Below are 25,616 nucleotides of genomic sequence, written 5' to 3' on the forward strand. Positions count from 1 at the left end.
GCACAGAACCAACCCTCATGTCTCCCAACCACCAACTCAGTTCCTGTTCCGTCACACACTCCACATCCCTGAAATGATTGGGAGAAGTCCAGGTCCTTCATGGAACTCAGAGTGAAATCAAGGAATAGCCACAAACCACTATTTAAATAGAGCCACAAAATCAAACATTTACAGAGGACAAATTTAACATTCCTGGATCAGATTCAGGGGCAAGCAAAAAGGTGAACAACCAGAACTGCTTTGCCACAGAAATGTGTTGGATGATAGGAGGTTCGCTACTTCTCAGAAAACAAGAATCTCATTTCAGTGGCCCCATATTCAACCAGCACAGAACTGTAAGAAGGAAGCCTTCTGTCCAAAGATGACTAGTGATAGCATAAAAGAAGCCATGATTAACGTTAAGCAAGCTGCACCTGTTGAGTTGTAATGCAGAAATCAGACTTCAGAACAGGAGTTTTAAGCCCAAATAAGTGCCTGTGAGGATGGGAAATTGCATCAGTGAATGAAATGGGCTGGGGGTATGTTTGAACTGTGGCAAATTGGAAAGAATATGCCATATCTCTACTCAGCTCTGGCCAATTGTAGTCATGTCAGAATGTGTGACCAGTGTGATTTGAGCTTATCATTTTTCAAGAAAAGACAGAAATTAGGATTTTTATGTAAATCCCCTCAATTGATTTCAATGCTTATAATTTTAAAACACTCTTCAGGCCAAGCAAAACACAGGCTTCTAAGCATCATTTTATAACCTTTGCTCCTAAAGATGGGGAAGAAATAGAAGAGCTTTGGAATTAAAAGAGCAAGAAGCTGAACATGGATTACCAAGGTCTGAAGTTGGGTGGGGAAAAAATAAGAATGAAGTTTTCCAGGAGGAAGAGGAGAGCTGAGCCCAGGCTGTTGCTGTTAGGTAATATAGCAAACATATTTTTAATGGATTGAACCTATGCATACATATTATATGTAAAATATACACAAAAATAAAGCAGAATCTTCCATCTGTCTTATTTTTAATGAAAAAGATATACACTATAAATATAATTAGGAAATAAATCTTTAAAGGCTAGGCAGATGTTTTCTTCCTAAGCTGGACTGTATTATTCTCAGCTAGTGGTTCATAACTATTCTGTGGAGCTATATTTTGAGTTAAACTGTCCATTAATTAAATATACTCTTGGTTTTTTTAAGTGTTTAGTCAAAGCTGTAACTCCACATAAAGGAGAATAAGAAAGTTTTAAGTTGCTTATAACAGGCAGTCTAAATGAAATTTTTTAAAAATGCTGCACCTTTAGAAGTGACCAGAGTTCTTTCTGAATAACTCCATTGACTTCGGGTGTTTACGTTGGCTTTTAAATGCTGGCTTCCATTCTTTCCAAAATGATGAGGACAAATAAGACGAGAAATATTATAGTCAGAAGGTAATTTTATTAATTAGGCTATTTGCTTATCTAGACTGAACCAAGGAGTCATTTGCCCTAAAATACTGTTTTCAAAATTATAAAACAAATAAAAGCTTTAAAAATACCTTTTTGTTTTTCAGAAGGTTTCATAGAACATGAAGTCTCAGGGTTGGAAGTAGATATGGCTAAGTTACCCATCTGATGCTTAAATTCTTTAGTGCTAGTTAATTGGAGGTAATTTTCCAAATTTTGGTAAAATTTATATTTTTCAAAAAGCACACACTTGGAAGCATTCACAGAAAATATATGTATAAATAAATATCACCTTGGGTACCTATCCTTCTAGAACAGCTTTGTTTTTCTGTGTTTTACGATGGATGGTGGTGACTTAATTTAAATATATGAGAGTCAGGACTGCAACTTCTCTGACTTTGGGGCTCCAGCCTACATTTCATCTTGATCAAGAATCTACTGTGTTTCTCTCTAGTGGTGGTAAACAAAGATACAAAAATAAAAGATCACTCTGTAAAATCCAGGTGAATTTCTTCAAACCATTTCTAACTGGCTTTCCAGATGTACTCATGTTGAATATATTTACATTTCTAGTTACTACTTTAAAATGACATTTCCCTGGAAGTAGGTGAACAACACTTAAAAAAAATGCCCTGGCCAGTTTGTCTCAGTGGTTAGAGTATTGACCTGATGAACAAAGGGTCTCGGTTTGATTCCCAGTCAAGCATGTACCTTGCTTGCAGGTTTGATCCCCAGTCTGATCAGAGCTTGTGCAGGAGGCAACCAGTCGATGTGTCTTCTTCACATCTCTCTCTCTCTCTCTCTCTCTCTCTCTCTCTCTCTCTCTCTTTCCACCCTCCCCCCCCCACTCTAAAGATCAATGGAAAAAAATATCCTTCCAGGAGGATTAAAAAAGAACACCCACATTTTGAGGGAAAAGAGAAAAAGTTCACTGAGCAAGTCCTGCTCTATCCCTGGGAATGGACTTACTACTCTGACAACTTCACAGTTAAGCCTCTTTAAATTTATGAGGACTTCAGGGAAATACATATATAAATGGCACATTGTACTATACTTGTGGCTTTAATTTACAGTGGGGTATTTTCTTTGTGCAGAGTTTATTGTAATCTCCTACACAACTATGAGAAAAATGAAAAAATTCAAAAAGCTCTTCAGTCAGTATTCAGTGTAATCTTTATTACATGCTAAGATAGATATGATATTTGGAAGACAGTAGTTCCCAAAGTAAAACATATAAAATGGACTCAAATATTCAAATTATTATATATAAATTCCCTTTTCTAATAATAATTCAGAAATGCATCTAATAAAGTGAAGTCAAATGTATTTTGCCATATTGTATAATCACTGTCGTCTAAAAAAATAGCTTGAGATTTAACTTAAAGGAACAGTTTTTAAATAAGATAATTTATTAAAAGTGCAAATAAGATAATTCCTTGAGTAAGAATAATTTATTTTCTTTCTCTCTGTGTTCTTTTTCCATCCATGAAATTTAAGTTGTTTCACTAAGTTATAGATAGATCTCTCCTTTTCAATTGACCACTTGCTGTTAACATCCCTTTGCAGGTAAAATATTTCACTGGGAGATGGGAGCAATTATAGTAATCACATGACTAGTTGGTACTTTTTTGAAGAGGATAGCAATTCCTAGAATCAAATTAGATTTGGTTAATAAAACCTCTTCTCTCGTTGATGATTATGTATTTTTATCATTCTAGTTTTCTTATCTATAAATTAGATTTTCCTGATAACTTCTATACCCTTGTGATTTAGAATGCTTTGCCTTCATCTAGGTAATATGTAAGATTTATAAAAATTTTGATATTTATCTGATCTAATGACACAGGTGCTACACATAGAGTTTTTCTAATGTCAAACTGTCAAAGAAACACACAGGTCCCTCTAATTCATGAATTTATGCTTGTGTTACAGGATGCCAAAAGCCCACCTGACCAAAATATATATATATATATATTTTTAAATATATTTTATTGATTTTTTACAGAGAGGAAGGGAGAGAGATAGAGAGCCAAAATATATTATTAAAGATGTCCAAGGAGAAGCATCTCCAAGCAAGAGACAAGATTCATCAGACAGGTACATTGTTCTGTTGCTCTTGCCCTATACCCGTACATCAAAAGATGTGGGTTGTTAAGGTGATGGAAGGGAATTATGAACGGCAATGGAAGGAGGCATTAACTTCTGTTGACATAAATATTGCCTGGCAGGCATCGTGACTTCATTATGACCTCTATCATCCTTGTACAGCCCTGCGAATAGCCAACTGGCTATGGTGACCAAGGGGCGGGGGTGTTGACGCTGTTAACGCTAATAGCTAATTTAGTTTAGACTGCAGTCTTTATCTCTACAGGCTGAGAATCATTTTTATCTAGTAGGAAGTTCAGAAATGTGTCAGGAACAAACCTAATGTCCAGTTGACCCACTCCGGGAAGTACACATCTGGGTGGGGTGGGGTTCAAATGGGAGTGACATGTGTGGGGAGTCAACACTCAGGGTTGGGGACAAGGCACCACTGAAACTGGTGCTAAAGACTAGAAAATAATTCATGAGGCAGGGAACCCAGGAGCATCCAGATACATAGCCAAGAGGATGAGCTCTGACAGCAGAGAAGGGTGCAAAGATCCCACAGAAGCTACTTCCTCTTCACTCTCTTGATAGTCCCATTCCCACCTTCATGAGAATGAGATGAGGGTTGTTAAGATACTTAAACCAAATTGTGAATTATGAAATGACAATGGAAGAATGTTTTTATTTTTGTTTTTACTAAAAATTGCTTAAAATGTGCTCTCTTAAACAAGATTTAAAATATGCATAATTTGCCCTCATGGACCAAGGATGGACAAGGGTTTTGGGTAACACTGGCTGAATATACAGCTACCTCTGGTTTGCCCATGGAGAAAACACTGCCATATGGTGACGGTAGCCTCAGAGGCTTATTCCAGAGTACTCTTTTCCTAAAGCTACGGCAATAGTCTGGGTACCTATATAAGAACTTGATTTCTGTCTTCCCACCCAATAATCTTGCTGTATAACAAATAAGTACCAGTCCCAAGCTGATGCCCATGCCCTGCCACCTGCTGAGTGATTTACTTAGAAACAAGAATGAGTTTGTTCTGATCCAACCACAGCAACCATCTGAGGCAAAACTCATACAATCATTATGGCCTGTCCTCTTCTTTAGTGACCCATCTCTCCTTTTCTGATACCTTCTTCAAAGCATCATTGTGCTTTCCTGGCCACACAGTTCTTCCAACCACCATGTCATTGCTCAGGGCAACGTGGTTTAATTTGAACTTCCACAGCTTCCTCCTCCAATCAAATTTTATTTGCCCAATTTTCACTTTCTTTGGGGTCTTCCTCGAAGACAAGTCATGGAGAAGAGTGAAGCTCCATGAAAGAATTAAACCTATGGCTTTGGACACATTAGCACAACTTTCTAACCTGCTAAGCAAAAAGACTATCTCTCTCAGTCCAATACAAACACCTTGTCCTTATGTGCTCCAGCCCCCATTGCAGGAGGAGAAAACTGTGGTGGTGTGTTTAAAGACTGAAATAAAGGAGAGAAACCTTAAGCCAGGCAAATTGGAAATAAATATTATTTTTATCTAAGGCTGTACCAGTGTGAAACATCTTTTTTCAAGAAACAAAGTTTGCTGAGTTCTCACAAAAAGTCAGCAATGGTAACCCTTACTCCACACCTCCCATAAAAGAAGTGGAGGCTTTTTCTCAGGTTGTAAACTCAGCATTATTTAGAATCTCTCCTGAACTTCTAGCAATCTACTGTTCAAAAATAGGTACGTTTCCAGATCAAAAATAGAGTGTTGGTTTAAAAAAATATTTCTGGAAACTTTGTTTGCCTAAATAAAAGTTTAGAAATCTTAATTTGATCATTTAAATTCTTTATGGCATTTGCCTAAAATACATCTCAATGCCTACATGGCATGTTAAAATGACTGGAACGGTGATTATGGCCATTGGAGGCAGGAATTCACAAATGTCATAGCACAATATACAACTGGCTTTGACGTTCCTGAGCGAAGCCAGGAGATGCACAGGAATTAAATATCTGAATCAAAGGCATAAGTCGCCTAAGGTTGATGTGGTTCTTGACCTTTCTCAAAGCATTTGGGAGGAGAAATGGACAAATCAAGAGTAGGCTGGCAACAGAATCCTTTCACACAGTGGAGAGTCCTCTTTGTTTATTCAGTGATCCTTCCTTCCTCTCTACAATTTATTTTTCTTATCAAAGTTAGGTACTAGCTTTCCAGTGTATTCACTTTGTGTATCAAATGAGGGAAGTAACCTTAACTAGTCTGTTCTCTAGATGCACTTTACTTATTTCATAAGGAATTCTAGAATAACTATTGCAAGGAGATAATTCCCTAATGCGAACTTGCCTCGCTTGCCTGTTGGGGCCCTTGGTAGCGTTCATGGTGCTGGTCTCTGTCTCAACAATGGCTGGCTCCTTGGGAGAAGAGGCTGACATGTTTCCTCAGGGAGGTTTTGCCACCTGTAGCCACTGGAAATCTGTGAATTGCCTCCTTTCCAGACATTCTAGTTAGTTTCTGCATATATCTTCCTTGTTCCATTTCTTTTTCCTTGTACTTGATGAAAAAAGTAAAAAAAAAAAAATCATTAACTTTGGAAGTTATTTAAGATTGGAGATTATAACATAAGTACTCCTTCTTTATGTGGCAAAGTGGTAGTTCCTGTGTTTCTGTTTAATAATAACCCATTCCTGATTATGAAAATAATATCCTATATTTGGGCATAAAAAGGGGAAAAAATCTCAACACCCAGAGACAGCTACAGGTCATCTGGTGTGTGTGTGTGTGTGTGTGTGTGTGTGTGTGTGTGTGTGTGAACTCATACTGAAAATATTATTTTGAATCCAATATATTATATATAGTATGGTAATTTGCTCACATAATTAAAAAACATTCTGTATAAATGGTATTTAGTAGCCACATACTATTCCATTGTATTTTTTCTCCTACTAGATGGAAGCATATGAGATTACTGGCATTCAACCTTTTTAACCTACAAAAAGTGGCAGTTGGACCTGCTTCAACCTACTAAAGTTGACTTAAAATCTATTCCCCATTTATCAGACATTATATCTAGTTTTTTAAAAACTGTTAACTAACTGACCTATGAACATTTATGGACATATTTATATTTGTTCACATATTTAGCCATTTCCTCAGAATAATTACCAGAAAAAGAAAAATTGATTTGGAAGATATGAAAGTATCTTTGGTGAAGTTTAGGAAACTATACAAAGACAATTTAATTGATACCATCCTTGATTTAATATGAAAAACATATCAATTTTCCCATTGTGAATAATTCATTTCTATGCAAAATATATGTGTGGATTTGCCTTATTTCTTCAGCAAAGCAGATTTTTGTTTGTTTTTGTTTTGTTACTAGAACATAAAATATATGTTCTTTTACTGTCTTTGAAGTCATTTAATCATCAAATAAATTTTGAGTATAGCTCAATTGTGAAAGGGGCTGGTTTATTAAAAAGATAAATTAAATTGTTAAACCCTTACTCAGAGTGATCCAGAAAAAATGATAGATATACAAGTTGCCAACATCTGTTATTTAAAGAGGAGGAATCACTGTGGATCCTACAGACATAAAAGGGTTAATAAGAGTATTATGAATTACTTTATAGCAATACATTTGACAACCCGAATGAGATGGACAGATTCTTAGAAAACACTAACTATAAAACTTAATCAAGAACAAATAAAAAAACCTAAAGAATCCTATATCTTAAAGAAATTATAGGAAAAAATCTTATAGTAAATATGTACTATATATTATACACCAATTATAATAAAATAAACAAACAAAAACTGAAATAATACTCAGATGCCAATGATATCACTGGTGATTTCTATCAGACATTTAAGAAAAAAGAATCGTCACAAACTCATCCAGGAAAAAAAGGGAAGAGAGCACTTTTCAACTCATTTTTGATACCAATATTACCTGATACCAATAGATATTATAAGAAAATAAACTATAGGCCAATATTGCTCATGAACATAGATGCACAAAGCATTAAATAAGAGTTGAAGATGAATTAGACATAGAAGAAAAGAGAGGTGTTAAGGATCTCTACGTTTCCTGGCCAGTGCAAATGGATGGAAGAAAGTTCCAGAAAAGTTCCAGATTTGAAACCAAGATTTTTGAATTCAGTTTAGATATAACCAGCCGAACATACCTTCAAACTCTAAGAGAAGCAATAAAATAGATACACCACTCATGGGACTTAATTTAAAGTAAAATATAGTGAGTCACTACTGGCTGTGGTTCAAACCACTTAGGTAGAGAGGATGACATGGAGAGAGAACAAAACCCGGGACTGAGCTTACAAAAAAGGAAAAATGTAAAAGCTGGATTGAAAAGGATAAAACTAGCCGAAACCGGTTTGGCTCAGTGGATAGAGCGTCAGCCTGCGGACTGAAAGGTCCCAGGTTCGATTCCGATCAAGGGCATGTACCTGGGTTGGGGGCACATCCCCAGTGGGGGATGTGCAGGAGGCAGCTGATTGATGTTTCTCTCTCATCAATATTTCTAACTATTTCTCTCTCTTCCTCTCTGTAAAAAAATCAATAAAATATATTAAAAAAAAAAGAAAAGGATAAAACTAGAGAAAAAGGAAAGGAATGGTTAGCAAGATATGGGGTGGGGGAGAGACCATTCTTTTATCTAAGAGGCTAAGGGGAGAGTCATCAAAAAGTACCTTTTGTGAAAAACAATGCTCTAAAAATATTTATTTCATGAATTGAAATATAATCTCAAAAATAGGAGAAACTATAAAAAGAAATAAAGTCAAATGAATAAGAAAAAGTAAGTGAAAGTAATTTTAAATATCAGAGATGATGTCATGCAGAGTGTGCCTTTTTCAAAAGAAAGTGATAATTAAAATTTTTGTTTAATGTTTTTACTTCTAGTGCTAAATTCTACTTTTTCTAATGCTATTTTATTTTTTTCAATTGTAATTAATTTTAATATTTCCTCTTCAAGTTTTTCTTTCTACTCTATTTTGTTGCTATAGTTATAACTATAGGAAATATTTATAATGTGCAAAGGAATGATTTTGATGAGAATAAAGAAATCTTCTTTTGATTATCTGATAAATATAGAAAATGCACCAAAAATGTTAAACAGTGATCATCTCTGAGTGTTTAGATTTCAAATACAGTTTTCATGCATCTTCATATTAAATAAATAGTTTTAAATAAGGTATAAAGTATCTGTGTAATTTAAAACAAGGAGACAGTGTTTTCCACCTACGCTATTTTCTTATTTATTGATCATTTGTTTCTGCATTTTTAGTTGTCTGCTATAATGTTTTAAACTTTCCTACTAGATTTTTTACCTTTTCAAACTTACTTAAAGTCACTCTGTATATATTATGTTTATTTCATCTTTTTTGTTATTCATGTTGTCCATAATTTCTCCCAGCTTACCATTTTATTTTAATTTTTTTCATGTCATTAGCAATATAAAAGTTTTAATTTGTATTATAAAATCTGTTAGCTCTTTGCTATGTGTCTTACTGGTTTTTATCAAATATTATTTTAATAGTAAATATGTTAATAAATTCATTAGATGATTGGTTACAAAACCTGATTGAAAGCCATAAAGCAGTCACTCTATACTAATAAAAGAGAAAGATGCAAATTTACCGTACTTTTGCAATGCCCACCAGCCAATCAGGAGTGAGTATGCAAATTAACCCAACAAAGATGGTGGGTTAATTTGCATACATAGATGCCTAGCGGCGGGGGCGAGGTGGACACTTGCATCATCGCCATGGCAACGGTGCAGGCCTTCCACACCACCTAGCTGCTCCGGGGCCTCTGGGCAGTGTGGGAAGGTAGAAAGGAATCTCCAGCCGGAGAGAAGGCGGTGCCAGCAGCCAGGGGAAGGAAGGTCAATTCTTGCACGAATCTTTGTGCATCAGGCCTCTAGTTGTTTGATAACATTCTAAAAGTTCACAATGTTTTTAAGCAATATACTAAATGCAAACAATATGATTTCATATAGGTAAACACTTCAGAAACAAAGACTGAAAACATAAAAATAGTTCTCTTTGTGTGGTATAATTATACAGGACATATTTTCTTCTTTGTGCTTTTCTGTATTTTTCAGTTTTGTTTCCTGCAATGTACATAGAAATGGCTTTCATAATAAGAAAGAAAGCTAAAATAAGTTACTTTGAAAATAAAAAAACTCATATGAAAATGATTATAATAAAATGGTATATAAGATTAAGTTACTGAATAAGTGAGGATTAAGGAAAAAAGAGACTAATCTAAAATAGCTCTAAAGTTTTTACTCTGAAAGCCTAAAAGTAGGGTAAAGCCTTTGACAAAGGTGTGAAGAGAGTCCACTGAGAGACAAAGCCAGAGAGTTCTACCTTAGAAATGCTGAGTTTCTGCTGACAGTGCACTGTCCACACATAAATCATTTGGAAATTTGGGACTGGAATTCAAAGTGAGAGATAAAGAAATAAGAAGTAAAATACAGAGATTCTGATAATAGATGATTCTACAGCAGATATATCAAGAGAGGATATCTGAGGCCTAATCCTTAAGAATGGGTTCCATTTGAGGGATAGGAAGAACACCTAGCTAGAGGCAGAGCTGAGGAGGGAGAAACTGATGACACAGACCTGAGCCATCCATTTGTGAGTAATGGCCACAGAGAAGTTTTCATTGAGCATGTGAACATGCTGCCATGATCAAGAATGTGATTTTATTTCCACTCTCCTACTTCTGAGTGGGAATAAATATGCCAGAGAGTCTCTATCATCTTTCATCCTAAAGGTCCCACCAAATTCTTACAACCAATATGCATCATCCAAATCAAGAATAACAAGGAGCATTAGGGGACATAAATCAGGAGAGTTAGAGTTAGGCACTCCTGGGACAATGAAGTTCTGTATTTAAAGACAAGGAGGAACAACATTTGCTCTTATTTTCTGGCACCTCCACAAAAGGAGGGAGATTTCTCAATGACCTGCGACTGATTCTGGAGAGAAAAGGACTGAGGGGGGGGTGGGGGAGAATCTAAGTAATGACAGAGAAAGCCTGAATTGCCCATTACTTAGAAGGGCATGGAAGACAAAAGATTTGTTCTCTGAAGACCCATGTCCAGGTAGACATCTGAAAGCCCTTTCACAGGTCTTTAGTGAGATCTGAGAGGGTCACCTCCCTCTTGCCTAGAAAATGTTAACAGAAATGCTAGGCATTGCTGGGCAGCTCTGTGTGGGCTCGCCAAGGCCGTGGGCTACACCTGGGTGACCAGTATTCCCGTGAGACCAAAGCTGGCTAAGTCGCTCTTCTCCTGTCCACAAGATGTCTGGATGTTTTCATTTTGCTTTTCCCCCCAATAAAGATAAAGAGGATAAACAAGGGCTTTTTTTTTCTTTTTCAGGAAGTTAGGAAAAGATCAGGCTCTCTAGAGGAGAAACAGATGGAGTCAGAGGATGTGGACACATTTTTTAAAAAATACTAACAAAAGAAAGAAGTATATAGATCCAGACCTGAAAACAAATTTAAACATTTCTCAATGAGACTTATGAAAGGTATATATTTTTTTGCAATGAAATGCATACCTGCCCCAATGACATGATAACAAATCATTGTCTGATTGGATATCTTATGACGGGTTTTCCTAGGGACAGAGCAAAAGAGTCATGGGTCCGCCCCATTGATACCACTTAGATCAGTGGAAGGCAAAGAAAAACAAACCTCAGTGGAAATAACTGGAGCAACCACCTCCTCAGGAAAAAAAGGGCTCATGCATTTTTCCCTTAAATTCAAAGTGAAAAACAAATATTAAAAACGGCCCCAAATTTGATTTTTTTAAAACTACAGTTGCTCTTGGACACAGGTAACAAGGACAGTTTGTTCATTGCAAAAGGCCTAATAAATTTAAGGCACCAAATGTGTAATTGGAAGTTTGCTATCATTTGGAAAGACCTTTTGTAAAAAAAGCACAGGCATCCACCAGCAGTAGGTTGGTGTCAAGCAAACAGCCAAGGCAAATAGCAGTTGCTTACGATTTGGCGTGCAGGTGGTAGGGCCATCAAACCACTTTTTGGTGAAGTCCAGGCTCCTGAGGCATGCCTGAGGGCAGGGCAGTTGGAAGGGAAGGTGGCAAAGCTATAACGGAACTGTGGAAGGATCCCAATGCATGTATTGGGGCTGGGGACAGAGAATTTTTACAATGTTTGACTCTAAATAACCAAGGCAAATAGTTCCTCAGCAGACATTGATAATGGCTGATGTTTATTACATAGTTAGTATGTACCAGATAACATGCTAAGCAATCTAAATGTCATATTGAAGTCTCAAAACAACTCAGTTTTATTGATGAGCATTCTAATTTTAGTGAGCTAGAGTAACTCACCTATATTACATAACTAGAACAGTCTGTCTTCAACGTCACACTTCTTAAAGCCGCCACCTCTTTCCCACCACACAGCCACTGAAATGAAAGGGTTGTATTTGCATCAATTTTGTTTTTATTTTCTGAGATACAGGGAGAGCTGCATCTTTATCCCTCTTTTTTAATTTATTTAATTTTATATATTTTTTATTGACTTCAGAGAGGAAGTGAGAGGGAGAGAGAGATAGAAACATCAGTGATGAGAGAGAATCATTGATCGGCTGCCTCCTGCATGCCCCCCACTGGGCATCAAGCCCACAACCTAGGCATGTGCCCTTGACCAGAATCGAACCCGGGACCCTTCAGGCCATAGGCCAACTCTGTATCCGCTGAGCCAAACTGGCTAGGGCATCCCTCTTCTTTGTAGAATTCACTAAGAATAAAATGATATGTTCAAAATGGCTGAGATAAGCTTCTTTGACTGAGGAAGAGACAATCTGAATGTTTCTTTTGAGTTGTGCTTATGTTTTGCTTTTTCTCACAGCCAATATTTAAAACCAAAAAAAAAAATGGTTAGAAGATTTCAGGTTGTGTGGTTTTAGTGGGCACTCCCAAAGCAAGCAGAAGAAGGGGCCGTAAATAAGGCAGATGTGCAGAGGGTGCTGTGGTAAGACGTGCTGGGGTTTACCCTCATGTTCAATGAATCCCCTTTCTCAGGTGCTCTCCTGACTTCCACCAAACACACCACAATTGCCCCTACAATGCTTGGAGGTGAAAAAGAGATTGAAAAAATATCCCACAATAATAGGCTTTTCTCCTTCTTTCTCTGCTCGTTTAGCTCTAACAGGAGACTCATTGACAAAGTGTGTGTGTGAGCATTTGTGTATGCACATGTGCATTAGTGTGTGTCTCTGTGTGTGTGTGTGCATACATGTATGTGTATCTATTACCCCATGCATGTATATGTATCTATTACCCCATGATGCATGCTGCTGCTTATCCTGTTCCTGGGCCTTTCCTAGAACTGATCTCAGGCAGAGGATTGGAAATTAAGTACAAGGAAAGAAGGACTAAGGCTACTTCCCAACAATAGTTTTAACAAAAACAATAGAATGTTGACTAATGTGCACTGTCTCATGAAATGTTTGGGAACATTCAATCCCTTGCACATACACAGTTGTGGTTGCTCTTAATCCATATGATGATGGCCCTACCCTTCCACCTGCCACCCCTCTCCCATCATTTCCTACCACCTTCATCTTGTTCTCCCAGACTGCCCATGGAACCATCACACGGACTAATTCTTTTTCACATCTTTGTCACCTTCAGAGTTCTGCCTTAGAAGGGATTTGAATCTGTCAGCACCTCCTCAGGACTTCTTTTCTCCCCACTCTCATCAGGAAACTGCAAGTGACAATTTTACTTTACTTACAAAGCTTTTATTAAAGAAAAAAGGACTATTTCTACAAAACATGAGGTTCGTTCCTTTATTAAGCTTTTCACAACTAAATAGTCTTCTCCAGCAATTCATACATGCTCTAAATTTGTATTCTTAAGTGAGTTCTAAACATTAATTTAAAGATGTCCATATGCTTATATACCTACATACACTGTTATCTGTTCTTCGGATAACTATGCCTTTTTTATGTGGTATGTTGCCACTGGAAATGGATGCTCTGGCCAAAGGAGAGGAAAATATATAGTTCAAGTCTCTCTCTCTCTCTCTCTCTCTCTCTCTCTCTCTCTCTCTCTCTCTCATTAAAAGCAAGTCCCTAAAATTCCACCTGGAATATGTAATAACAGGAAAGAGAAATATACAGACTCTCTGTGCTCAGCATGGCAATGTGTCATGTGGCTTGGGAAGGTATGTCTGGGAGTATCATATGGCTGTTACTCAACCTGGACACAGGAGAGCTTTGTATGGCATCCCTCACTGTCCAGCCCCAAATAACAGACATTCAGCTGAGCTGGCTCACATCGAATGTGAGAATTTCAATCTAGTTCATGAAATATTTTTTCAACTGCAAAATATTTAGTGTTTTTTTCCCCCCAAAAGAAATATTCAATCACTCCTTTATGCTAACTCCCAGTCCAAGATCATTTTTTACTTCATGGGACCCAGGTTTTCACGCTGAATATAACGACTCGACTTCCTTAGTTCTCCCAGAGCACAAGTGCCTGGAGGGCTCACCTTTAACATATCATCATGTTATAATTAGCTACCATTAATTGAATGCTTATAAATGCTACAACAACTTTGTGAAGGAGGTATTATTATTATGCCCACTTTATAAATATCAAAAACAAGGATTAGTGTGTTAAAGAAACTCGCCGACATTCACACAATTAATACATAGGGACCTTGAATTCAAACGCAGATCTGTCTAATTCCACATACCAAGTTCCTTACCACCACACTGCACTAGCATGTTAGAGTAGATCAATGTTCACTTTTTTGCAGTGAAATGCAAAACCAAGACAACTTATTCCAAAAGTTCTCTCAAGACTTATTTTTCTAAGAAAGTCTCCAAGAAAGCCATACCACATAGCAGTGGGACGGATTCATGTGCCAAGGACAGTACTTGTATCATTCAGGACAAGGATAAGCAGGAAATTCTTGGAATACTTTGCACACCTTTATCCAGGAATAGCAAATCTTCCCTGTCTGCTTCATGTCAAATGGGAAGGGGGGCGTCTCTTGGATCCTGCACCCCAAAAGACTTATAATGATAAGGATTTTCCACAAGGGAGTCCATTTCCAACAATTTCAGATTTTTCACCAAACCTCTGATTTGTTGAGCTTTTTTAAGAGTTCTGTCACGTTAAATTGGTTTGGGTGAAGGGAAAAGTCATCAGAGCTAGAGGGATCTGTCCCTTGGAAAATGGCAATGCCTGGGAGGCTGCATATAAGTAAAGGTCGCAACACATGTGACTTTGTAACATTGACAGCCTCGTGGGTTTCCTCTTCAAAGAACACAGCCATGGCCATGAAGCAAAGGACCCAAACATGACATCCACAACAGAATTTAAGTTGTCTTAAGGCTTGGCTTCCTCACTACCAGGGCATCGGAACCAGATCCCATCCACCTCACATCCCCCAGAAAAGGCTACTTGTGTCTCAGAGTTTGCAACTTGTGAGGTTCTTTCCTTTGCCTGATGATGTGAGAGAAATAAATTCAGGGGCTGTGTGGTTAACCCCCTGGCACTTCCTGTTTTGCACAAATGTGGCTATGGGTTTCTTTAAAAAAAATCAATTGAAACCATTTTACCACATGCTTTATCATGACAACTTGGGGGAACAGCAAAACAGCTATCAGGTGGTCCTAAATCTTTATCCTAACTATTTATGTCTCTGAACAGGCTATTTTAACTGACACTGAATAAACAATTTAACCATATGAAATCCTTGAGACCACCCAGCCACTGTCCCTCTCTTCCTGATAGTATATATAATCATATGCATTCATTGTATATAAATGTTGATGATCCTTCAGAGCAAAACAGACACTGCCCATGGCGTTGTCTGCTTCTCAGTGTGACTGGATGCTCCAGTGCAGCACGCAACTCCCTTGGGATATGTGAGCATCTGGACTGATGTGGCCACACTGGAGCCTTGGGAGGGGGTGGACTGGCTGCTTACCACATTGTTCTGTAGTGGCTTTTATTCCTTAACTAGAGGCCCAATGCACGAAATTTGGGCAAGGGGCTCAGCCCTCACAGCCCCGCTGCCTTGGCCAGCCCTCACAGCCCCAGCCGGCCCTCACAGCCCCTTGCAGCCCTGGCTTTGTCCAAAAGTTTGTCCAGAAGGTTGTTCGGCTGTTTGGTCTAATTATCATATCCGCTCTTAAGCCTTAAAATACCTATTACAATCACAGCCCTTTCCCAGTTCTAAAGGCCCAAACTTAGAATTTGGGTGAAACTAGCCCTGCTACTACTGATTATAACAGGAATCAGGGCACAAACTAAAGCAATCCTATACATGCCCACAAAGGCTATAAATAAGCAAGACCCCTAGCTCAAAGCTGGCTCAAATGCTGCCATGCCAGTGTGTTCCATATCAAATGAGCAAAACCCAAGTCACAGCCCGTATTTGCAGAAGTATAAATAGCCGGTGAGCACAGAATCATTGGATAACATAAGGTCAGGCTGCTGCTGAGGAGATGTAGTTATTGTGTTGAGACTTGAGAACCAGAGGGACAGCTGCTGCTGAAGCCATTGGCCATTATAACCCTCACGCCAGGTCATCTGTGCAGCAGATTGCCAGTGGGGAAGCAAACCCACACACTTCTCATTAAAGAACCCGATTAAGACAGCATCTATTACCTTCAGCCTAAAAACAAAAACAAAATCCTGAGTAAGTGTTCTGATGTCACTTGAAAGATGCGGAAATGGCCTCATAAAACTAAAGTGTCTTGCCCAAAGTCAAATAGCTGGTAAGTGGAAGAAATTCTGCGTGCTGGGCAGTCCATTTTCTTCACAGCTGGGATGCTACACCAGTCTCAATCTCAAAGGCTTGCGCAGCAGAAGGGGTTTATCTAAGACCACCCCAGGGCTCACTTTCTGGTCCCGTGTTCTCACAGGCACCTCCTCCAGAACTCCAGCTGTGGACTCCAGTCTGGGATGTTTCAGAGGCCCATGTTTAATTCTGTTCTTTTATATTGAATATATCTGCCCAGATATAGTCAGCTAATGGGAAAAGACATTTAGATTGTTGTGGTGGAGCAAGGGCCCATCCCCACCTCCCTACCTGGGGCTGTCACACTCCTCCAGCTCTACCCACAATTTGATGGTCTCACTTGTACTCTAAAATTAGAGTGACAGGTGTGGTGGAGGGGAAGGCAGTGCAATTCCAGGCCGGTGGTGCAGATAATACTGTGTGACCAGTGTGATCCTACAGTGTTCTTGGAGAGTATCGTGTGTGACTACCTGAGTTGTGACAAACCTTAGTTGTTGAGCATTGAATCATCATCCTCAGTGAGATAATTTACTAATAAATAGTAGGGCATTCCCACCAACACTTAAGTTTTGGAAAGGAATCAGGCTCTATGAAGAAAGAAGCGTGAGAGGATGTTTATGTAGGATAGACACCTTTGCTGGTTGCCGTGAGCAAGGACAGCTATTAGCCAGATACCTCAGCAGCAGGAACGAAGAGTCATCTTGGGATTCATCTCCTGCCTCTGAAAGGAAGAAGGTAGTCCTTCTTGAACCTTCCAAGAAATAAAAGAATCAGCTGGGAGGGAATCCTGATGCCTTGAAGGACCCTGCCAGCTTCTCCTAAATGAGGCATAAGGTATTTGCCCCAAACCCAAAATATGCTGGTCTCTCGACAAATGAAGTTCCCTTTATTTCTTATATATTGACAAAAATAATGGAAGAGTGCCACATGGTAGTTTATACATGAAAGCCGTTAGTAAATTTTCACTGAAGAACATGGGTCATGTGAGCACCCAGAAATAAATAAATCCTAGATAATTATTGGAGCAACAATGAAAGAAAAGCAACCATTTAAAATGCAGTCCCTTTCTCCAGGCACTGTCATATCATCATGTGTATTTTTATCTGTCACAAACTAAATTATCTGTTTAGTTCACTGTTATATCCCAGAACCTTGAACAGTGCCTGTCTGGCACACAGTCTGTGTCCAAAAAAATGGTTATGGAATACACATACATGCACATATACATGCAGTATTACATGAATATATGTTAAATCAATCAATAAAAGTAAACTATTAAAGGTCCTGTGATACAGTAGGTAAGTTCAGAACCTACATTGAAAGGGCTATTTTCAGGGCCTACTTAAGCCATGTTCTAACTTTGTAACCTTGGGTAGGTCACCTGATGTCTTTTTGATTCACTTCTTTATCTATAAAGTAACAATAATATCCGTCTCACCAGGTGGCTATCAAGGTTAAATTATTTAATACACATGAAAAATAATGGATAAACCATAGATACTAAGCAAATATAAAGATTATCATGATGCTAAAAAGTTAGATTGAGATAATAGGATAATTATGTACTTACCAGCCAAGGTTAGCATGGCTCACACCCCTGGGAAGTAGACTCTCATTGTGAATTCCACTTTCCTAAGCAGTTCCTTCGGCTTACTTTGACCTGGTCTCAGAATGTGCATATATCCTTCCCCCACTTACTTTAGGGATGTACATGAATAACAATCTTAAAATTTCTCTACCTAACCCTTACTCATCCCCAAAGACTCAGTTCAGGTGTTGCTCCTTCCCAGAAGTCTTTGCTGATGTTGGCCCGTGTGAACATCCTGTACACACAACACACCCTAAATTGTATGTTCCTCATCTGTAGTCAAATAACAATCTGTGCATATGTCTTTGCTTAGTCATCTGGGTCTGAACCATAAACTCCTTGAGAAATATATCTTTCCTCTCTTTATCATCTGTACCTAGCACAGTGTCTGATACAAAGTAAGAATTTAATAAACATAGAATGAATTAGTTATGAGTGAATGAGACTCAGGAAAGCCACAGCTTCCATTGGTTGGCATTGCAGAAAATCTTACTAAGGCAAGTTAATAGTTAATCCTCAAATGTATTCTAAAAGGCTAACTCACAGAACTTTAGGAATGTGTGTCCTTGAAGCGGTTAGAAAAATGTCACACTGAGCATAACTGTTTATCTATTAAATGATATTTTCTTCTTTTTATTTCCCTTATATGCCTCCTCTTGCAATAAACAAGGTCTCCCTTCTTACCGTGGCATGGATACAACATAAACCACAAAGTGCACAAATTCCTCTTACTGAAGAAACTGTACATGTTTCCCAAATGAAAAAAAAGAAAAAGTTAGACGCAAGATGTAGAAGTCATCAGCAATTGTTTAATGTCCCAAACATCCCTAGAGAAATTAACATTTGCAAAATCACTTTGAACTCTGGCATTCGACAGCACTTTGAAAGTTCCATACAGTGAAAAGTTCCATTCCCATAAAATCAGAAATACCTTTCTGGGTTCATTTCATATCAAAATGCAATAAGGTTCACAAATGTCTCTGTGAAGTTTGAGTGTAATAAAGTTTAGCTATAAAATATTTGCTATGCGACAGGCTTCTAGACTCAGGGAAGCATTGTGTTTAATAGGGCTCCCTTCACAGCATACTTCATCATCAACAAGAAAAAAACATAAAACACAGCAACAATAACCTATAAATGCCTGCAATACAACCATCAAAAGCTTTTCCACTCTTATTACAGATCAAGCTGAGGCAAGCTGACATTCGCGATCACTTTGTCCAAAGTACATTCTTAGAAAGCTCTGGTAATCTGTCCCCAAAGAGCATGGAAAGTCCACTTCTTACTTGGACATGTCACTGCAGGTGATAGATAATCTCCAACAGCTTCAGCAGCAGCCTTTCCTACACAATGAGTTTTCCTTTGGGAATCAAAAAAACAGGTTCCTCACCCCTGTCTCAGGTCTGCATCACAGTGGTTAGATAATCATATACTTTACAAAGAGTTCTCTCTGATATTTCCAATATCCACCCGGTCCCATACATAATTATCACAATATTATTGACTATATTTCCTATGCCGTACATGATATCCCTGTGACTGTTTTGTGACTACCAATCTGTACTTCTCAATCTCTTCACCATTTTCACCTCATCCCCCCAAACCCTTCTCCTCTCTTTTCATGCTTCTCCGAAGCTAACAGGACTAACCTACAAGGGTTTTTAAAGGAAAACTACAGAATCACACTCTAAGCTCCCTCTCCCACTTCAGGTTTCTGCTGAAATGTCTTTGTCACCTACAGCCCTTTCCTGACCATCCTGATTAAAGTAGCCCACCAACTCTTTTACATCCCCTTACTTGATTTTATTTTTTTATAACTTTTGTAAACCCTGGTCATATTTGCTCATCAGCCATCTGTCTCCTCTCACCAGAGGGCAAGCTTCCTGAGGGCAGGGCCTTTGTTTCACCTGCTCATTTTTGTGTTCTCAGGGGCTAGAATTATTCCTAACACCTGGTTGATGCTTACAACATGCCTGTTGACTTTAGTATGACGGATTAGGTGAATGGGTGAAAACACAGACGTTATGGAGAAATGGTGTAAAAGAAGACTGGGGAAACCCACTTTGAAACACAACATGCAGTCATGTGCCTCTCCTTCTGTTCATATTGGTCCCTCTGCCTGTGATATCCTGGCTCCCCGATAAAGGACCTATCCTTGGACACCCCATGCCAATTCAACCTACTCTCTGGAGCGGCCCTGACCCTCAGAAGGCAGAATCCATGATGTTCTGCTCCATGATTCAAATGCATTTGAACCTATCTTTCTCAGACTCTTTGAACTAGGTCTCCCGCTCCTGTGTGCCTCCTGTATAAGACAGAACACTTCCTAAAGCCATGCCGAGTCACACAGCATCAGTGAGTAGAGTAGACAAAGATCCCTAACCTTATTGGAACTATATTCTAATAAATAGGTAGTAAGTATTTGTCTTTAGAAATGGGTTGTCCTTCTCATCCATGAGCTTTTACTCCCTATATCAGAACACCTGAAAAGGTAGTTGCTTACAAAATGGATAAGCAAAAAGACAAGTCTTTCTTTATAGGGATTTCTGCTATGTAGAATCATTTAGAGGTTAGATTAAGAAATTTAGCTTTTAGTTAACAAAAAAAAAGGAAATGGGGAAATCAAAGATTTCCTTAGGAATAGGGTGGAATCAGTAGCATAAGTGGCACCCAGGACAGTAGAAAGTTGAGGTAAAAGGTATTGACCTGCTATTCATTCCAGTACCATCCCTATATCTATGGGAATCAAGCATTATGATGGGTCCCATGGCAGCCATAGAAATCGGCCTGAAAATTTGCTATGCCATGTATGTATAAGGCCTGGGAAAATCAATTCCAAATATTGACAGCTAGTGATTAAGTTCATGATCATCACTTAGACAGTTTTTATGAAACTTTTTTTTATAAAAAAGAAAGCATTAAAGGGAGGAAGTTCTTTTGATCTGAAATATTTGAAAGTCAAAGGAACTCAAAATTATACAAGATGTTGGGAAATCTAATCTCTCCTGCTTCCTCAGACATTCCCTGAGGACATTTCAGCTGATGTTCAGATATCTGCAATGACATAGAAAGGGAGATTTAAGAGCCTAATTTCCAAATATTTACTCAAGAAAGAAATTAACAGCAGCGTGGTGGTTGCCAGAGGGAAGGGTGTAGGGGGAGAAAGAGGTATATGGTGACCAGAGAAGATTAGACTTTGTGTGGTGGGCACACAGTACAATATAGAGATCTTGTAACAAAAACCCACACCTGAAACCTGTATGTTCATGTCGACCAATGTCACCCCAATAAATTTAATTAAAAAATAAATTTTAGTAGTCTGATTTCCAAATGCTTCTTCAAAAGAAAAGTACACTGTGAAACCAAGTGGTAAACATCCCTGACAAGGCGGGGGCTGTACAAGACACCAGATCAGGAGGTCCCAGCACAGTGCTCCCTACTGTGCCTCATAATCACAAGAAGAATTCACTAGGGATTAAATCAATCTGTGTAATGTTCTCTAAGGAAGAAAGAAATAACTTTCCCCTATTTTTCAAGCTATTTACCTTTATGTCCCCTGGAACCTTTTAAATAACATTGCCTGAAAAGGCTGTAAGCTGCCCTTGGCTCCAAGAATCATTAAAGAATTTATAAGCTGTTTTCTCTCCTATCCCAGGAGCTACTGCCAGGAGAAGCAAAATCCAGACGTTTGCAACTCAACACCAGTGAGTGCCTGCCTAATCTGATCAATGGGGAGGCAGCAGTCACAGTCACCTCTGACACAGGGCATCTGACAGGCGTCAATATTCTGCTCTTGCTAATGCTACTTCAGGGCACCCACCCAGCTCTTTTCCACTACGATGGCACTCTGGGCTTTAGACACATCCAGGGCCAGCTACCAATCCCGACAGAGATGACTTCTCATGTCTGGTCTGCCAGGGCCTCTCTGGAAAGCTCAGCTGTACAGACTGTTTTGGAAGGCTTCTGAGATTCCCTGCTGGTGACATCCAAGAGATGATGGCAATGGTGTGTGATGTCCACCTGAGATTCTTGGAGTAGGAGTATATAGCCCTGTACATGCAGTTCAGACAAATGTCCCAACTTAATCATCTAAGCTAGTAGTAGCATTTGGGATCTCATAAATTAAGGGGGAAAAGCTTTTCCTGCATGAGCTTCTCAGAGAATTTCCAATAACAGAATTTCAGCCAGTCCTATGCAAAGCCAGAGAATTCCCTTTCGTCACCTGCTTGTGATGGCAAATATGAGGCATCCTGAGCCCTAGGAAGTAGTCAGTTACCACAGCAGTGGAGGCAGTCATTTGTCTATTCGTGAGTATCATTCTATACCCCATCTTCCTGACCCTCAGGCAAGGGCACTTCCTCAGTGGGAGCAGGAAGGAGACAGGCTTCAATGGCCTAATTTTAGTTTCTTTCATTTCTTTTATATTCTTAAGTTTTCTTATCCTTTCTTCACCTAAAGCTTATTGAATAATTCCTGTGAGAAGTAAAAGTTTCTTTGAAAGTTGGAAATTAAAATAAGATAGGACTCTCCCTGACAAAAATTAAAAGCATGTACATTAAAAAGAACATGCACACATACATACACACATACACACACCAAAGTAAATTGGTTGGCCTGCATCATCTCTCCTATTTTGCCTGATGTATATTCTTCATAAAGAGGCAGTACATTGGATTCTTTAGCTGTAATAATGACAACCCAGCCAGTCAAGACTGTTAAACCAATTTATTTTATTTGAGACTAACTATTCCATCTTTGTACAACAAGAAAGTTGTAACACACTATAGCTGTGATGATATGAATGGCTGCACCATGTATTTCATCAACCCCCTAAACCTAAGTAATCTACAGTTATGGACTATTCTCTACTTGTTATATATATATATATATATTCATCTTGTCAAGAAAATTGCTCTAGTACGCCAAAGCAGGTATCAAGTCTTCTGTTTCTCTTCTACCAGCAAAGTATGACAGCTAAGGGTCTCAGTGACATCCTCCAGAAGACATCAGGGACTCAGTAAAGGAGAATGGCCTCTAGGAAGGGCACGTTTCTCTATGAGCCGCACTCCTAGCTAGGAGACTGGGTTAATATGTAGACTCAGAATCAAAGGCTAAAAGAGAAATGGGGGAAGGAACTAATGATGCAGCCGCTTAAACAGTGAGTTTATTGGGATTCTATCATTCCTACAATTCTCCTAAAAAGTATCTTCATCCTCTGCCATGTGTCATCAAAACTCATTTTTTTGTCCTCTTGGACACATGGCAATCCATATTTTCCTGCCTCTCTTGCAGTTATATGTAGCCATGTGACAGAATTGTAACCAATGGATTGTTGGCACAGTGATGTGCTGATAAAATCTTCCTGTATGCAATCCTCTAATTCTCTCCCCAGTCATCAGATCAATAGAGAAGACTGTAAATAAAAGAGGTTGAAACCCAGAGATAGAAGGAGTATGAGTTCCTGAATTACCCCTGTAATATTCCCCACCAAATACCCAAGGGTTCAGTGAGCCAGAAATAACCTCCTATTGTTTTAAGTCTGTTGTTTCAAATCTGGGCTTGTAGGATACATCAGTTATTCTACCCTGGGCTAATGTATCCTATGAAATCAGATTTCCCTTCTCTGGCCAATGACATGAGTGTGCATCCTGGATGCAGTTCGGCATATACTATTGATTTTATTTTCTACCTTCCCACGCATGATCTTTCCCTTAACTAATTATTTTCAGTTAGTACTCTACCCAGCACCTTTCTTCCTTCTAGGCATTTCTACACCTTCCTTGAAACAAAGAATGGTTATGAATAACATTAAAAAGTGCTCTGTAAGGCTAATCTTAAAACTATTCATAGGGAGGAAGTGTTTGGGAGTGGAGGTAGGGGAAGGAGATGGTAGACATAAAAAGCCATCTAGAAAAGCCATGCCTGAGAGGAAGTCAAAAAGCTCTTCTGACCTTCAGAATAGTTGTCAATGATAAACTGCTCTTCTACTGAACTATGACCAGAAGCCATGACTCATTCAACACTAATGAAAAACTATTTGGCCTTCCCTTCTATTTTGGACAAAGGAAAAAACAGCCACATATCTTCTTTGAGAACAATTAGAATTCCACATATTATTCCAAGAGGCCAATCGCCCACTTTATGAAAAAGAGAAAGACATAAACAGGGAATATGTGTGCTGGGGAAGGCTAGTTTTTCACAGAGCCCATCACTGACTCAGGTTTTCCGGGACCGTGCATGCATTTCTCTTGTATGGGTGGGAGATGGGAAGAAACAAAAACAGACTCCATAAGACACAGGGATTTTATAACTACTAAGTGCCAGTAAAATTTAGTCTTGGTCCAGTTTACTGTAAGCTTCGTGTCCTTAACACCATCATAAATAATGAACAGATTAACAGAATGTCTATAAACATAAAACCCTTCTCAGAAAACAATTTTTTTCAAGCCCGGATTCTTGAACAGAATTCTCACCAGGAGCCGGCTCAGCCTGATAGGTTGGCATCTCTCCAACATCAGGAGTCAACAAAATGGTTTTGCCTTGAAGAACATGGCCAAGGCTGCAGTTAAAGTTCATCAGGCTTTGGGGGGGCGGGGGGAGATTGTTAGCCTAAGAAAACAAAATTATGGGTTCTCCCATTGTGAAACTGGGGTGGCAAAATGCAAAATAATAAAGGGAAAATGCTTTTTCCTTTCACTCCTCTGGAAAAAGTTCCCCATATTGTTTTGATATTTCTTTTTCAGTGTTTGCAAACATATTCATTGTCAGTGTGAAGAGGATAACATGACATAGAACCTCATCTGGTGAAATTACTATTTTCTACCTTCACATTTTCTTGAGTTTGGTTCTCATCGGGACTGTTTTATATGGTTTATATCTAAGCCCTGGAAATGTTTATGTGAATTTATCTCCAGATATCTCCATCTCTCTTTGTTGTTTTTAGTAAATGTTGCCATTTGAAAAAAATGAGTTGGGACACCAATGACTGAAAGAGCATCCAAGCAGCCCAAAGTACTGGTGGGGGATGTCTCTCCAAAAGAATTAGGTGCCACACAGCTGTGTTCCACTCCAGACACTGTATCCAGTAGTCATGTTGGACTTCAGTGGCATCTTCTCTAAGACAAACTACTAACCAATAAAACCCTAAAATTGCCATGCATGGGGCTGATAAAAATCAGATAATGACTTAAGAAAATGTCTGTGCTATGAGCTGTTATAAGATAAACTGAGGCAGTTAAAAATTTTAAAGGTTTATTTGAACAAAAATTGATTAGAATCTGGCTGCACCAAACCAGAAGCAGTTAAGAGTGCTCCACCAATAGAAGGGAGAGACTTTTGTAGAGAAAAGAAGCAAAGTAAAAATAAATGATTGATTGGCTACAGTGTAAAGCCTATTTGGCTGTTAATGATTGGTTGTCCTTAGAATTTTAATTTCATAATGTTGAGGAAATTACAGGTTTAGACTTTGGGTTGCTTACATAGGCTGCCACAGCACTGGAGCCACTTCATTCTAATAGCCTCCTTGCTTATTTTAACAATATTCATAGAAAAAGAGTAAAGAGTTTGCCAATGAAATGTCCCTGGAAGGAAGAGTCATCAATAATTTATTTCCCTCTTTTTGCTAAGCTGTATTTTATAGTTTCAGCAAAAAGGATATATTATTTGGACAATAATATAGGCTATAAAGGAAGAAGCATTTACT

The sequence above is a fragment of the Myotis davidii genome, unplaced genomic scaffold (assembly GCF_000327345.1).
Source record: "Myotis davidii unplaced genomic scaffold, ASM32734v1 scaffold46, whole genome shotgun sequence".
Taxonomy (NCBI): Eukaryota; Metazoa; Chordata; class Mammalia; order Chiroptera; family Vespertilionidae; genus Myotis; species Myotis davidii.